A 9,174-nucleotide genomic window follows, 5' to 3' on the forward strand; every position below is an offset into this window, starting at 1 on the left:
TGTTGAAATCATTAAAAATCGGCCAAAAATACATAAGAAATACATCATGACACTAGTATTCCTTAGTAAAAGTGATGAAAAGCAGCTAAACATGAAGCCCATAAAATAGGCAAAACCTGTGAGGTCCGCGTACATGAGAAATGTCGATTTTTGCAATGTGCTTATTTTGTCTTAATTTAATGTTGAAATCATTAAAAATCGGCCAAAAATACATAAGAAATACATCATGACACTAGTATTCCTTAGTAAAATTGATGAAAAGCAACTAAACATGAAGCCCATAAATTAGGCAAAACCTGTGAGGTCCGCGTACATGAGAAATGTCGATTTTTGCAATGTGCTTATTTTGTCTTAATTTAATGTTGAAATCATTAAAAATCGGCCAAAAATACATAAGAAATACATCATGACACTAGTATTCCTAAGTAAAAGTGATGAAAAGCAGCTAAACATGAAGCCCATAAAATAGGCAAAACCTGTGAGGTCCGCATACATGAGAAATGTCGATTTTTGCAATGTTCTTATTTTGTCTTAATTTAATGTTGAAATCATTAAAAATCGGCCAAAAATACATAAGAAATACATCATGACACTAGTATTCCTGAGTAAAAGTGATGAAAAGCAGCTAAACATGAAGCCCTATAAATAGGCAAAACCTGTGAGGTCCGCGTACATGAGAAATGTCGATTTTTGCAATGTGCTAATTTTGTCTTAATTTAATGTTGAAATCATTAAAAATCGGCCAAACATACATAAGAAATACATCATGACACTAGTATTCCTTAGTAAAAGTGATGAAAAGCAGCTACACATGAAGCCCATAAAATAGGCAAAACCTGTGAGGTCCGCGTACATGAGAAATGTCGATTTTTGCAATGTGCTTATTTTGTCTTAATTTAATGTTGAAATCATTAAAAATCGGCCAAAAATACATAAGAAATACATCATGACACTAGTATTCCTTAGTAAAAGTGATGAAAAGCAACTAAACATGAAGCCCATAAAATAGGCAAAACCTGTGAGGTCCGCGTACATGAGAAATGTCGATTTTTGCAATGTGCTTATTTTGTCTTAATTTAATGTTGAAATCATTAAAAATCGGCCAAAAATACATAAGAAATACATCATGACACTAGTATTCCTTAGTAAAATTGATGAAAAGCAACTAAACATGAAGCCCATAAATTAGGCAAAACCTGTGAGGTCCGCGTACATGAGAAATGTCGATTTTTGCAATGTGCTAATTTTGTCTTAATTTAATGTTGAAATCATTAAAAATCGGCCAAAAATACATAAGAAATACATCATGATACTAGTATTCCTTAGTAAAAGTGATGAAAAGCAGCTAAACATGAAGCCCATAAAACAGGCAAAACCTGTGAGGTCCGCGTACATGAGAAATGTCGATTTTTGCAATGTGCTTATTTTGTCTTAATTTAATGTTGAAATCATTAAAAATCGGCCAAAAATACATAAGAAATACATCATGACACTAGTATTCCTTAGTAAAAGTGATGAAAAGCAGCTAAACATGAAGCCCATAAAATAGGCAAAACCTGTGAGGTCCGCATACATGAGAAATGTCGATTTTTGCAATGTGCTTATTTTGTCTTAATTTCATGTTGAAATCATTAAAAATCGGCCAAAAATACATAAGAAATACATCATGACACTAGTATTCCTTAGTAAAAGTGATGAAAAGCAGCTAAACATGAAGCCCATAAAATAGGCAAAACCTGTGAGGTCCGCGTACATGAGAAATGTCGATTTTTGCAATGTGCTTATTTTGTCTTAATTTAATGTTGAAATCATTAAAAATCGGCCAAAAATACATAAGAAATACATCATGACACTAGTATTCCTTAGTAAAAGTGATGAAAAGCAGCTAAACATGAAGCCCATAAAATAGGCAAAACCTGTGAGGTCCGCGTACATGAGAAATATCGATTTTTGCAATGTGCTTATTTTGTCTTAATTTAATGTTGAAATCATTAAAAATCGGCCAAAAATACATAAGAAATACATCATGACACTAGTATTCCTTAGTAAAAGTGATGAAAAGCAGCTAAACATGAAGCCCATAAAATAGGCAAAACCTGTGAGGTCCGCGTACATGAGAAATGTCGATTTTTGCAATGTGCTTATTTTGTCTTAATTTAATGTTGAAATCATTAAAAATCGGCCAAAAATACATAAGAAATACATCATGACACTAGTATTCCTTAGTAAAATTGATGAAAAGCAACTAAACATGAAGCCCATAAATTAGGCAAAACCTGTGAGGTCCGCGTACATGAGAAATGTCGATTTTTGCAATGTGCTTATTTTGTCTTAATTTAATGTTGAAATCATTAAAAATCGGCCAAAAATACATAAGAAATACATCATGACACTAGTATTCCTAAGTAAAAGTGATGAAAAGCAGCTAAACATGAAGCCCATAAAATAGGCAAAACCTGTGAGGTCCGCGTACATGAGAAATGTCGATTTTTGCAATGTTCTTATTTTGTCTTAATTTAATGTTGAAATCATTAAAAATCGGCCAAAAATACATAAGAAATACATCATGACACTAGTATTCCTGAGTAAAAGTGATGAAAAGCAGCTAAACATGAAGCCCTATAAATAGGCAAAACCTGTGAGGTCCGCGTACATGAGAAATGTCGATTTTTGCAATGTGCTAATTTTGTCTTAATTTAATGTTGAAATCATTAAAAATCGGCCAAACATACATAAGAAATACATCATGACACTAGTATTCCTTAGTAAAAGTGATGAAAAGCAGCTACACATGAAGCCCATAAAATAGGCAAAACCTGTGAGGTCCGCGTACATGAGAAATGTCGATTTTTGCAATGTGCTTATTTTGTCTTAATTTAATGTTGAAATCATTAAAAATCGGCCAAAAATACATAAGAAATACATCATGACACTAGTATTCCTTAGTAAAAGTGATGAAAAGCAACTAAACATGAAGCCCATAAAATAGGCAAAACCTGTGAGGTCCGCGTACATGAGAAATGTCGATTTTTGCAATGTGCTTATTTTGTCTTAATTTAATGTTGAAATCATTAAAAATCGGCCAAAAATACATAAGAAATACATCATGACACTAGTATTCCTTAGTAAAAGTGATGATAGGCAGCTAAACATGAAGCCCATAAAATAGGCAAAACCTGTGAGGTCCGCGTACATGAGAAATGTCGATTTTTGCAATGTGCTAATTTTGTCTTAATTTAATGTTGAAATCATTAAAAATCGGCCAAAAATACATAAGAAATACATCATGACACTAGTATTCCTTAGTAAAAGTGATGAAAAGCAGCTAAACATAAAGCCCATAAAACAGGCAAAACCTGTGAGGTCCGCGTACATGAGAAATGTCGATTTTTGCAATGTGCTTATTTTGTCTTAATTTAATGTTGAAATCATTAAAAATCGGCCAAAAATACATAAGAAATACATCATGACACTAGTATTCCTGAGTAAAAGTGATGAAAAGCAGCTAAACATGAAGCCCATAAAATAGGCAAAACCTGTGAGGTCCGCGTACATGAGAAATGTCGATTTTTGCAATGTGCTTATTTTGTCTTAATTTAATGTTGAAATCATTAAAAATCGGCCAAAAATACATAAGAAATACATCATGACACTAGTATTCCTAAGTAAAAGTGATGAAAAGCAGCTAAACATGAAGCCCATAAAATAGGCAAAACCTGTGAGGTCCGCGTACATGAGAAATGTCGATTTTTGCAATGTTCTTATTTTGTCTTAATTTAATGTTGAAATCATTAAAAATCGGCCAAAAATACATAAGAAATACATCATGACACTAGTATTCCTGAGTAAAAGTGATGAAAAGCAGCTAAACATGAAGCCCTATAAATAGGCAAAACCTGTGAGGTCCGCGTACATGAGAAATGTCGATTTTTGCAATGTGCTAATTTTGTCTTAATTTAATGTTGAAATCATTAAAAATCGGCCAAACATACATAAGAAATACATCATGACACTAGTATTCCTTAGTAAAAGTGATGAAAAGCAGCTACACATGAAGCCCATAAAATAGGCAAAACCTGTGAGGTCCGCGTACATGAGAAATGTCGATTTTTGCAATGTGCTTATTTTGTCTTAATTTAATGTTGAAATCATTAAAAATCGGCCAAAAATACATAAGAAATACATCATGACACTAGTATTCCTTAGTAAAAGTGATGAAAAGCAACTAAACATGAAGCCCATAAAATAGGCAAAACCTGTGAGGTCCGCGTACATGAGAAATGTCGATTTTTGCAATGTGCTTATTTTGTCTTAATTTAATGTTGAAATCATTAAAAATCGGCCAAAAATACATAAGAAATACATCATGACACTAGTATTCCTTAGTAAAAGTGATGATAGGCAGCTAAACATGAAGCCCATAAAATAGGCAAAACCTGTGAGGTCCGCGTACATGAGAAATGTCGATTTTTGCAATGTGCTAATTTTGTCTTAATTTAATGTTGAAATCATTAAAAATCGGCCAAAAATACATAAGAAATACATCATGACACTAGTATTCCTTAGTAAAAGTGATGAAAAGCAGCTAAACATAAAGCCCATAAAACAGGCAAAACCTGTGAGGTCCGCGTACATGAGAAATGTCGATTTTTGCAATGTGCTTATTTTGTCTTAATTTAATGTTGAAATCATTAAAAATCGGCCAAAAATACATAAGAAATACATCATGACACTAGTATTCCTGAGTAAAAGTGATGAAAAGCAGCTAAACATGAAGCCCATAAAATAGGCAAAACCTGTGAGGTCCGCGTACATGAGAAATGTCGATTTTTGCAATGTGCTAATTTTGTCTTAATTTAATGTTGAAATCATTAAAAATCGGCCAAACATACATAAGAAATACATCATGACACTAGTATTCCTTAGTAAAAGTGATGAAAAGCAGCTAAACATGAAGCCCATAAAATAGGCAAAACCTGTGAGGTCCGCGTACATGAGAAATGTCGATTTTTGCAATGTGCTTATTTTGTCTTAATTTAATGTTGAAATCATTAAAAATCGGCCAGAAATACATAAGAAATACATCATGACACTAGTATTCCTTAGTAAAAGTGATGAAAAGCAGCTAAACATGAAGCCCATAAAATAGGCAAAACCTGTGAGGTCCGCGTACATGAGAAATGTCGATTTTTGCAATGTGCTTATTTTGTCTTAATTTAATGTTGAAATCATTAAAAATCGGCCAAAAATACATAAGAAATACATCATGACACTAGTATTCCTAAGTAAAAGTGATGAAAAGCAGCTAAACATGAAGCCCATAAAATAGGCAAAACCTGTGAGGTCCGCGTACATGAGAAATGTCGATTTTTGCAATGTGCTTATTTTGTCTTAATTTACTGTTGAAATCATTAAAAATCGGCCAAAAATACATAAGAAATACATCATGACACTAGTATTCCTTAGTAAAAGTGATGAAAAGAAGCTAAACATGAAGCCCATAAAATAGGCAAAACCTGTGAGGTCCGCGTACATGAGAAATGTCGATTTTTGCAATGTGCTTATTTTGTCTTAATTTAATGTTGAAATCATTAAAAATCGGCCAAAAATACATAAGAAATACATCATGACACTAGTATTCCTTAGTAAAAGTGATGAAAAGCAACTAAACATGAAGCCCATAAAATAGGCAAAACCTGTGAGGTCCGCGTACATGAGAAATGTCGATTTTTGCAATGTGCTTATTTTGTCTTAATTTAATGTTGAAATCATTAAAAATCGGCCAAAAATACATAAGAAATACATCATGACACTAGTATTCCTTAGTAAAAGTGATGAAAAGCAGCTAAACATGAAGCCCATAAAATAGGCAAAACCTGTGAGGTCCGCGTACATGAGAAATGTCGATTTTTGCAATGTGCTTATTTTGTCTTAATTTAATGTTGAAATCATTAAAAATCGGCCAAAAATACATAAGAAATACATCATGACACTAGTATTCCTTAGTAAAAGTGATGAAAAGCAGCTAAACATGAAGACCATTAAATAGGCAAAACCTGTGAGGTCCGCGTACATGAGAAATGTCGATTTTTGCAATGTGCTAATTTTGTCTTAATTTAATGTTGAAATCATTAAAAAATCGGCCAAAAATACATAAGAAATACATCATGACACTAGTATTCCTTAGTAAAAGTGATCATAGGCAGCTAAACATGAAGCCCATAAAATAGGCAAAACCTGTGAGGTCCGCGTACATGAGAAATATTGATTTTTGCAATGTGCTTATTTTGTATTAATTTAATGTTGAAATCATTAAAAATCGGCCAAAAATACATAAGAAATACATCATGACACTAGTATTCCTTAGTAAAAGTGATGAAAAGCAGCTAAACATGAAGCCCATAAAATAGGCAAAACCTGTGAGGTCCGCATACATGAGAAATGTCGATTTTTGCAATGTGCTTATTTTGTCTTAATTTAATGTTGAAATCATTAAAAATCGGCCAAAAATACATAAGAAATACATCATGACACTAGTATTCCTTAGTAAAAGTGATGAAAAGCAGCTAAACATGAAGCCCATAAAATAGGCAAAACCTGTGAGGTCCGCATACATGAGAAATGTCGATTTTTGCAATGTGCTTATTTTGTCTTAATTTAATGTTGAAATCATTAAAAATCGGCCAAAAATACACAAGAAATACATCATGACACTAGTATTCCTTAGTAAAAGTGATGAAAAGCAGCTAAACATGAAGCCCATAAAATAGGCAAAACCTGTGAGGTCCGCGTACATGAGAAATGTCGATTTTTGCAATGTGCTTATTTTGTCTTAATTTAATGTTGAAATCATTAAAAATCGGCCAAAAATACATAAGAAATACATCATGACACTAGTATTCCTGAGTAAAAGTGATGAAAAGCAGCTAAACATGAAGCCCATAAAATAGGCAAAACCTGTGAGGTCCGCGTACATGAGAAATATCTATTTTTGCAATGTGCTTATTTTGTCTTAATTTAATGTTGAAAACATTAAAAATCGGCCAAAAATACATATGAAATACATCATGACACTAGTATTCCGTAGTAAAAGTTATGAAAAGCAGCTAAACATGAAGCCCATAAAATAGGCAAAACCTGTGAGGTCCGCGTACATGAGAAATGTCGATTTTTGCAATGTGCTTATTTTGTCTTAATTTAATGTTGAAATCATTAAAAATCGGCCAAAAATACATAAGAAATACATCATGACACTAGTATTCCTTAGTAAAATTGATGAAAAGCAACTAAACATGAAGCCCATAAAATAGGCAAAACCTGTGAGGTCCGCGTACATGAGAAATGTCGATTTTTGCAATGTGCTTATTTTGTCTTAATTTAATGTTGAAATCATTAAAAATCGGCCAAAAATACATAAGAAATACATCATGACACTAGTATTCCTTAGTAAAAGTGATGAAAAGCAGCTAAACATGAAGCCCATAAAATAGGCAAAACCTGTGAGGTCCGCGTACATGAGAAATGTCGATTTTTGCAATGTGCTTATTTTGTCTTAATTTAATGTTGAAATCATTAAAAATCGGCCAAAAATACATAAGAAATACATCATGACACTAGTATTCCTTAGTAAAAGTGATGAAAAGCAGCTAAACATGAAGACCATTAAATAGGCAAAACCTGTGAGGTCCGCGTACATGAGAAATGTCGATTTTGGCAATGTGCTAATTTTGTCTTAATTTAATGTTGAAATCATTAAAAATCGGCCAAAAATACATAAGAAATACATCATGACACTAGTATTCCTTAGTAAAAGTGATCATAGGCAGCTAAACATGAAGCCCATAAAATAGGCAAAACCTGTGAGGTCCGCGTACATGAGAAATATTGATTTTTGCAATGTGCTTATTTTGTATTAATTTAATGTTGAAATCATTAAAAATCGGCCAAAAATACATAAGAAATACATCATGACACTAGTATTCCTTAGTAAAAGTGATGAAAAGCAGCTAAACATGAAGCCCATAAAATAGGCAAAACCTGTGAGGTCCGCATACATGAGAAATGTCGATTTTTGCAATGTGCTTATTTTGTCTTAATTTAATGTTGAAATCATTAAAAATCGGCCAAAAATACATAAGAAATACATCATGACACTAGTATTCCTTAGTAAAAGTGATGAAAAGCAGCTACACATGAAGCCCATAAAACAGGCAAAACCTGTGAGGTCCGCGTACATGAGAAATGTCGATTTTTGCAATGTGCTTATTTTGTCTTAATTTAATGTTGAAATCATTAAAAATCGGCCAAAAATACATAAGAAATACATCATGACACTAGTATTCCTTAGTAAAAGTGATGAAAAGCAGCTAAACATGAAGCCCATAAAATAGGCAAAACCTGTGAGGTCCGCGTACATGAGAAATGTCGATTTATGCAATGTGCTTATTTTGTCTTAATTTAATGTTGAAATCATTAAAAATCGGCCAAAAATACATAAGAAATACATCATGACACTAGTATTCCTTAGTAAAAGTGATGAAAAGCAGCTAAACATGAAGCCCATAAAATAGGCAAAACCTGTGAGGTCCGCGTACATGAGAAATGTCGATTTTTGCAATGTGCTTATTTTGTCTTAATTTAATGTTGAAATCATTAAAAATCGGCCAAAAATACATAAGAAATACATCCTGACACTAGTATTCCTTAGTAAAAGTGATGAAAAGCAGCTGAACATGAAGCCCATAAAATAGGCAAAACCTGTGAGGTCCGCGTACATGAGAAATGTCGATTTTTGCAATGTGCTTATTTTGTCTTAATTTAATGTTGAAATCATTAAAAATCCGCCAAAAATACATAAGAAATACATCATGACACTAGTATTCCTACCTAAAAGTGATGAAAAGCAGCTAAACATGAAGCCCATAAAATAGGCAAAACCTGTGAGGTCCGCATACATGAGAAATGTCGATTTTTGCAATGTGCTTATTTTGTCTTAATTTAATGTTGAAATCATTAAAAATCGGCCAAAAATACATAAGAAATACATCATGACACTAGTATTCCTTAGTAAAAGTGATGATAGGCAGCTAAACATGAAGCCCATAAAATAGGCAAAACCTGTGAGGTCCGCGTACATGAGAAATATTGATTTTTGCAATGTGCTTATTTTGTATT

Source organism: Euprymna scolopes, chromosome 18, assembly GCF_053919585.1.
Source record: "Euprymna scolopes isolate OS-2025 chromosome 18, ASM5391958v1, whole genome shotgun sequence".
NCBI classification, from domain to species: domain Eukaryota; kingdom Metazoa; phylum Mollusca; class Cephalopoda; order Sepiida; family Sepiolidae; genus Euprymna; species Euprymna scolopes.